This window comes from Setaria italica, chromosome I (genome assembly GCF_000263155.2).
Source record: "Setaria italica strain Yugu1 chromosome I, Setaria_italica_v2.0, whole genome shotgun sequence".
NCBI classification, from domain to species: domain Eukaryota; kingdom Viridiplantae; phylum Streptophyta; class Magnoliopsida; order Poales; family Poaceae; genus Setaria; species Setaria italica.
The window spans coordinates 29698922-29707053 of NC_028450.1; the positions used below are offsets into that span (position 1 = coordinate 29698922).

Below are 8132 nucleotides of genomic sequence, written 5' to 3' on the forward strand. Positions count from 1 at the left end.
ATCGGGTCCGTTAGATGTCTTCGTCCGCGGCTGTCCCATGTCGTCCGGCCCCGCGAGAGCGGAGAGCGCGCGCAGCAGGGCGCGGCAGCCGGCAGGGCATGGCCGGGCCGAACAGTCGTGTCACCCCGGCCGCAGCCGTCGATTCAATTCAGTCAGTGAGTACGGCACCTCCTCGTTTAATTTTGGCAGCAACATCCATCGTATCCAGAGGAAGAGTTCGCGAGGCTGCCGGTTGGCCCGATAAGAGCAGCAGGGAGTGGTGCCCGCCGAACAGGAGCTCCCCAATCATCATCCCCGACACACACAGCGCCTTGCAGGGTCGTGCATGCATGTGAGCAGTTCCGGGCGCGGGCATCCATTGCATGGACGAGGCGTCGCAGGGCACCGTGTGCAACAGTTCAAGCGAGCTTGCATGCGGCAGGGCGCAGCGGAGCGAGGCTGTCCGGGGGGTCGCGGCCATCTCTCCGTGCCCCTGAGCAGTCGCGGTCGCGCGGCGCCCCGAGTGTCACAGTGTACCGCCAGACGCCAGCACGCGCCACGAATATAATAGGATGTTGCCGATGCTATGCCAGCGGATCCTGCAGGCGGATCTCGCCGTACGTGCCTGACGAGGAAGTTACTACCACAGGGGCACAGAGCAGGGGAAGCAGACGCTGGAAGACCGACCAGCAGGACACCCGGGTAGATGTCCGGGCCCGGGCAGAGCTGCAGAAGCCAGCCGGCAGACAGCGACGCACGTCGGCGGCAACGGCACCGCGCGGCAGTGGTGTACTGGTGTATGGTATGGTATGGAAGCTGCCTGGCCTGAACGTCCAGAGACGTGTAGTGTAGCTCTGCCTGTGCCTGGCAGACGGGGTGGGCCGACGGCCGGCGCCCGGCGCCCGGCGGGGTTTCCTGTGGGTAGCCGTTGAGCCTCGCTTTCAGGACGCGCGCGTGTGATCGGCCGGTTTATGAAGGCGTCGTCCATGGCTGTCTCCTACGAGAGACAGATGAGGCATGCGACGGACAAAATCGTGGCTCCCCAAAACTCGGATGTCGTCGTCAGACCCCTCCAGAGTCCCCACACACCTAATGGGCACTCTGGCCTCCTGCCCAGCCACAGCCACGAAAACTCATGAAAAAGATGGAGAACAACTCGCCCTTAAAGCTCGCCGCGGACGCCGGCCGGCCAAGCGGTGTGCCGAGAGAGACCAAAGGGGCGTAGGGTCTGGTGGAACAGGAGCTAGCTCCCAATAATCATGGCGCGCCGCAGAGCGTGGACGAAAGGCGTGGAGTACGCTGGACGTACGTACGACAATCATACAACGGAGCAGGCCAGGATCACACCACATGCGCGCCATGTCCCCGTGTTCCGCAGCTTCGTTCGTCAAGTAGCCGCCGAGGGCGACGGCTATCCATGCCCGGATTGCAGCAGATCGTCGTGGCCAGCCCGCGCTGCTGGCGCCTGTGTTGCGTTGCGTCGCGGCGCCGGCAGCGCAGCAACGTGGGCTCGGCGGATTCTGCAGTAGATCTGTCGTCTACATCGTTTCGGAACCCCATCGATCTATGGATCGTTCATGTCCGTTCAGGAACTGTCCTGTTTTTTTTTTTTGAAATGGATGATTTAGCAGCCTCTCTGTTAGTACCAAACCGCCATCTAAACTGCGTGTCGGGCCGCACAAAAGACGCTCCGTGCCTGCGGAACTCGCCAGGCGGTGGTGGTGCGCGCCCGTGACTCCAGCTCCGGAGGGCAAAGAGTTAGCTAAGCAGGGTGCGGTCTGCTTGGTGGGGGAACTTTCTCGCCTCTCTCTTGCGAAAGCGTACGAGACCATGCGGCTCCCCCCTCCTGTGCAACCCGGATTTGCGCACAGGTTTGGGGTCACACCCATCCGAAGCGCAAGGCGACCATATCCGGGGCTCCGCGGGCATCGCTGTTGCTGCACAGCCACCCGGCGGAGGAGCCATGGGCCTGTGGAACCCCTCTTGCTAACTCTTTTTTTTTTTGTCATTTCTTAAGTGTGTCAAAGGCACGTAAAATTAAAATAACGTGCCACTGCCTTCCTGATTTCTTCTCGGTTATCTTAGCTTCTCACCGTCGTTGAATGTGTCTCTGAACAGCTTCCTACAATGGCGTGCGCCGGTGAGCGTGCATGCATGGCCACGTACAGAAACAAGGAAGTGCCGACCGGGTGACGATGGAATGGATCGATAAGGCAAGCCGGCTGGTCGATCGAGGACATGTCGACGCGCTCGGCGTCGCAGATCGGTGGCGATGGCAAAGCTATGACTGATCGACGACGGTCCGAGGCGTGGGCCAGAAAGGGGCACATAGGCCTGATGGGAGCCCATCGCATCCCGTGACCCCCTTTTGGGTTTTGAAGGCCTCGTGGCAACTGGCAAGACATATTTGTCCGATGTTAATTTCAAACCTTATTTAGTGCCAAATCGTCAACCAAACCGTTTGAAGGCCGGCACAAATAACGCTCCCTGTCCAGCCAACTCGACGGGCGTGGTGGTGCGTGTCTGTGACTCCAGCTCGGGAGGGTATAGAGTTTGGCAAGTGAGGGCCTGAGGGGTTTGCCTTGTGGGCCCATGTTGCGACGAGAGCCAAATCTCCCCTTGCTAGCAAGCAAGCGGGATGATTGCTGACTAACCAGTGTGCGTCCCGTCGAGCGGCAGGAGGAGGGGAAGAGAGGGTGGGATGGATCCAGCACCCCGGGCATGAGTCTGGGTTGTGAGTTTATCAGCAACAGACAGGGGTATATGCAAAGATTGGGGCGGCCCTAGGGCCCCCTAGCCGAAGCCCTATAAACTTGTCCGGGCTTCACGGGGTTGATGGGCTTTTGTGCCCCAGCTCCGTGGATCATGGGCCCTTTGCAAACCCCCCTTACCACCAACTCTTTTTTTTTCTCTTTTTCAGAGCGTTGCAACGGGAAATTATGGTATTTCCATCGATTATATTGTGGTACGGAAAAGGATGAGCGGATCATGTAATACGAAATAATATTGCTCTGCTATGTAAACATTAAGTTTTAAGTTCGAAAACGATACTTTTCACTGATGCCTTGCAAATACAATTAAAACCAACCTCGATTTAAATTTAAGTGAGTATATATTGGCAAATGTGCATTGTTAACAGCTTACACAGTTACATTGCACGTGCGGGTCCCTTGGTTCAAATTCCCAACACCCTTTAAGCTCTGATTGAGAACTGTCGTGCTTTGCTATCTTGCTCAGAATTACAACTCATGCATAGTTTATGTTGCTCTAGATTGATTATCTCTTGCTCATATATATTATTTATCTTATATGTTATTTATTTGTATCCATGCTCATGCTTAATTAGATTAGATTCAAATCTCCTGAACCTGAATCAAGTTACTCGGTGTTTAGTTGAAATAGATCTTATTTATGAGTTCCACGGCTTGATAAATCTTGAGGGAATACTCTAAGTGAAGAGCTAGATCTGATCCGTACGCTTACGGTTTAAACTGGCGCGCTAATAGCTGCCACCAATCTCGTTCCTGGCACATGTGGTGGTGAGTCATCACAGCAGGTAGGCTTTTATTTATTTTTCCTTTCTTCATTATTCTAATTATGCTAGCTATTAGCTAATTACGTACTGTGTATGCCGATGTAAACTTCAACATGAAGAGTTTAGTCAACATTCCGGATTGAAGAAAACCATTCAACATTCTGATTATACCCTTTTAGCATTTTTCACATAAAATTAAACTAACACGTTTAAACTATTGAACTAATAGAGTCAACATTTTAAAGTACTAGGTTTAACATTTTCTTAAACTTAGTTCAACAATTTGGATAAATTATATCAACATTTTGTATGAAAATGTTAAAGCAACATGTTCAAAATGTTGAAGTAGTTGTTCAGAATGTTCAAATAGTACCATCAAGAATGTTTATTTTAAAAAATATATTAAAAAATATTCATTATTTTGTGTATTAATTCTAAATAATATGGTGATTCAAACGGATTAACGGTCTAAGAGAAAATTGCATTTTAAGTTTGAAACTCAAAATACGCCTCTTCCACTCGGCTGTTGACACCTGTCCGTCGGGTTTGCACTCGCACCCGTGAACCCGATTCACGCCCAAGCAAACTTGCAATCTCAGGTGTCGCACGGATCTCCAATAATTAAAGCTATGTAACAAATAAAATTCCGGAAGTCAAATAGAAACTGTGTATTATGCTCTCCCTCCTGCGCAAGCGCAACCCGGATTTGCGCACAGGTTTGGGGTTGCACCCATCCGAAGCCCAACACCACTGAATCCGAGGCTCTACAGGCAGAAGCGGCTACACTAGCTAGAGCACCTCTCCAAGAGTGCTAAAAAATAGAGTCCAATAAATTAATTTTTAGACCCTGCTAAAAACTATTGGGAGGAGAAAAAAAAGACTCTTCTCCAAAACAAATTTAGTTAGCTGCCATGTCATCATTCGTGGGCCCAGGCCCATATTTTTCTGTGCGAGAATACGGAACGGAGGTCTTGATTGACGAGATTTCCGTGAAGAAAATAGGAAACGGATGGCTTGACCACGTGCTGTGCTCCATAAAAAAAGGACATCAGCTCAACGACATGGATTAGGTCCTGTTTGGGAGGAGTGTGCTAAAATTTAGTACTGAACTAAGGGCCTGTTTGGCAACCAGGTGTTAAAGTTTAACACCTGTCACATTAGATGTTTGATACTAATTAGGAGTATTAAACATAGGCTAATTACAAAACTAATTGCACAGATGAAGTGTAATTCACGAGACGAATCTATTAAGCCTAATTAGTTCATGATTTGATAATGTGGTGCTACAGTAACCAATTGCTAATGATGGATTAATTAGGCTTAATAGATTCGTCTCGCGAATTAGCACAGGATTCTGCAATTAGTTTTATAATTAGCTCATGTTTAGTTTCCTAATTAGCATCCGAATATCCGATGTGACACCGTTAAAGTTTAACACCTCGTATCCAAACACCCCCTAAATTTTAGCCCTCTCAAAAAGAGTGCTAAACTTTAGCCTTTGGGGGTGTTTGGGAGGGGTGCTAAAGTTTAGCACCTGCTATGCCAAATGACCCTTTTACCCCTGCATAGCTTGCACTGTTACTTGTTTCCTGTCCCTGGACCTCGCCGCGGACTCGGTCACCGCGCGGTCGGCGGGATCCACCATCGCCCGCTTCCGGCTTGCCCTCCCGCCGCCGACTCCCCCGGGCCCTCCCGCCGCCGACTCCCCCGGGCGCATCCGCCGCCCCTGGCCCTGGAGCCTCCGCCGCCGGCGCATGCGCACCGCGGCCGTTCCGGATCCGGCCGGAGGAGGCGGGGGCGGCGGGCGAGCGGAGGTCGCGGGGGCGGGCGGGGCCGGCGGCGGCGGTGGCGTTCGGGCGAAGGAGCGGGGAGAGAGAGAGACTGAGGGGAGGAGAGAGAGGGGAGGGGGGCAGGGGGGAAAGTGGTTCGGGGGGACCACTTTTTAGTCCATTTAGTCCATTTTAGCTACCCCCAAGTGACTAAATGATTAGAGGGGGGCTAAAGTTTATCCCACAAGATTTAGCTGGGGTGTTTGGGAAGCTTGGGGGCTAAAATGGACTAAAGGGGGGTGCTAAACTTTAGCACCCCTCTCCCAAACACCCCCTTAGTATAGATTGGGCTGGCCAATAAATTCAACAGTTTAGACAGTTGCTGTTTTTTTGTCATATATAGACAGTGAAGGAGACAACTTGTATAGAGATTTATCTATTAGGTTGTTTGCGAAGTATTTAATCCATTCATAGGCACATAAATCATGGTGATCAAGTATAAAATTGATGTGTGTAGCCATAAATCATGGTGATTAAGTATAAAATTGATGTGTGTAGCCATTTTGTTGCTTGTATAAGAGAATGCATGGTGGATTTGAATAAGAGCAACTGATTCAAATGTGCATGTCACAGATATTAGAAATACTGCAATATTGAACCAGAACAGATTTTGCTCTAGAATAAGAGCAGTGCGAGTCATGAACCAATCAAGTTGTGACCAAAATATTGCACAGCAACACAAGCATTAAAATGATGGATCCAAGAATAACGCAAACACATTTCTTTCTATGCTGTCAACTCTTCATCCATACGAACTCCATCACTTCTTCTATTCCCAACTTGAGATGATTTGCTTCCAGCAGGGCTGGTATGGCATGGAAAATTCTATTCTTCATTAGGTACTCCTGATATGGCATGATCCTAGCACCTGCAAATGGATCACAATTAGTAGAAGAATTGAGTCCCAAGTTCTGAAATTTCTTATCACAGTAAGTAGAGGGCAATGCTAGTTTCACAGAGAAACAAAGCTTCCAGTAGGCATAACATACACATTTTTACTTCACGCATGTAATTGGAAAACACGATAGGGAATTCAAAATCATGTTACATCTACTGAACTCCTACGGTACCCAAGCAATGAAGCCTTACACAATCTTCCTATCTATCTACTAGATTTCAATGCACAGCCGACTGAAGATTTCTGTTGCAATGGAGCCTTGCTGCTGCTTTACTACACAAGACAAGATATGCCTTGCACAATCTCCTCTAATAACCTGCAACATCTCACCAACACCTGCCCCCTTACAGATCATATAACTCAATTCAACCCAGCATACACCCTTTGACAATGCTCAACATACCGACACAGCAACTCACCCGAAGTCTAACACTACTAGGAATTACTCTACCATCCACCAGTTAGTCTACTTGTGCTTTTCTGAATACTAGCATATAGTACATGCATCCTGGCTCAGACTCAGATTATCAGGCTACCATCCACCAGCATCAGACTAACAGGCTCTGAATGAAGTTTTGGGAGGGCATCCATAACAGCTGCAGGAATAGGCATATGGAATAGGACATGTTCATCGATCGATTTTGCAGCTTTGAGGATCTGATGAACAAGCTTAGCCTGAAAAACAAGCCTTTTTCGTTGAAATTGATATAGGGAAACTACAAGAACTCTGTATCTATCATTGAGTCCATCACTTCCTGCATATTTTGTTGCATACACCGTTACTAAATACAAAAATGTACTAGTAAGAATGAAGAGAAACTATGCCACCAAGCAGAAATGAAAACTGTCAATTAGAACTATGAATGTAGTAACACAGACAATGACAACGTACAATGAGCATCGCATCAAGCTTCTGAAGAGCAGGAAGGTTCACATGAACATCTGAACGGGCCTTTGGAGTCATAATCTGCATGGTCCAGTTGAAAGTAACCAAATAAGACTGAGTTATTTTACTTTGTAACAAAAAATAAGCTGAGGATTCGAGGAACACTTCATAAGCGGATTCCCGTACCGTGAGGCGGTCGGCGAGGAGGACGGCGCTGTCACTGTCAGAGAGGTGCATGAAGAGCTCCTTCTTGGATGGCGGCGCGGGAGAGAGCTCCCTGTCGGCGAGCGGCGGGAGGTTGCCCGGCAGGAAGCAGGCCCACACTGCGTCGGAGTCGGAGCTCGATTCGGCACCCGCGAAGGTCAATTCAACGCCTGCGGAGCTCGACTCGACAACGGCGGAGGTCGATTCGGCGGCTACGAAGCTCGATTCAGCGCCTGCGGAGGTTGAATCAGCGGCGGTGGAGCTCCTCCTGGCGGTCCGTGTGAGCACGCAAGCAGCTTGCTCAACGCAGGAGAGCAGCCTCCCGCGCGCGCCCAAATCAGCTGCTGTCCGTGCGGGATCCGAGCGTGCGGTCGACGGAGACGAGGCTGTACCACGGTGCTGCAGTGTCTATTGCCGCCTCGGAGCACGGGACGTCGCCGTCGTCTCGCGAGGTGTCGCCTCGCTGAGAGGAGGTGGTTTTTGCAAAAGCACCGGCTCGCAAACGGCCGTTGTACGTGCCTATTGGAGCTATTTTTTTTTCTCAATCTCTCCCAAAATTAGATTTTAGGACTTTATTTTGGGCACTATTGAAGATGCTCTACCTCTGTTCAGACCCCAACCCCATTGTATGATTCGTATCAGTTGGCGTTTACGAACTGCTCTGTGGTATTGTGAATTGTGACTGATCAACTGATCCTATCCTCTTCAATTGTGCATGTCTCAGGGATGCGTACATGCATGCAGTAGAGCCGTGAGGCTATTAGGAAAGAAAAACAAGTAGGAGAGCACAGCAATCGATCT

At 49.9% G+C, this 8132-nt stretch overlaps 1 long non-coding RNA gene across 1 annotated transcript; it reads right to left on the reverse strand.

Annotated features, from left to right (window-relative positions):
• Positions 1-6320: 6320 nt before the first annotated feature.
• On the reverse strand, positions 6321-7796 carry LOC101770734. The gene is made up of 3 exons (XR_001164298.2): positions 7314-7796; positions 7134-7208; positions 6321-6996 (listed from the first exon to the last, which is right to left on the reverse strand). It is a non-coding gene; the product is annotated as an uncharacterized LOC101770734 (long non-coding RNA).
• Positions 7797-8132: the final 336 nt, after the last annotated feature.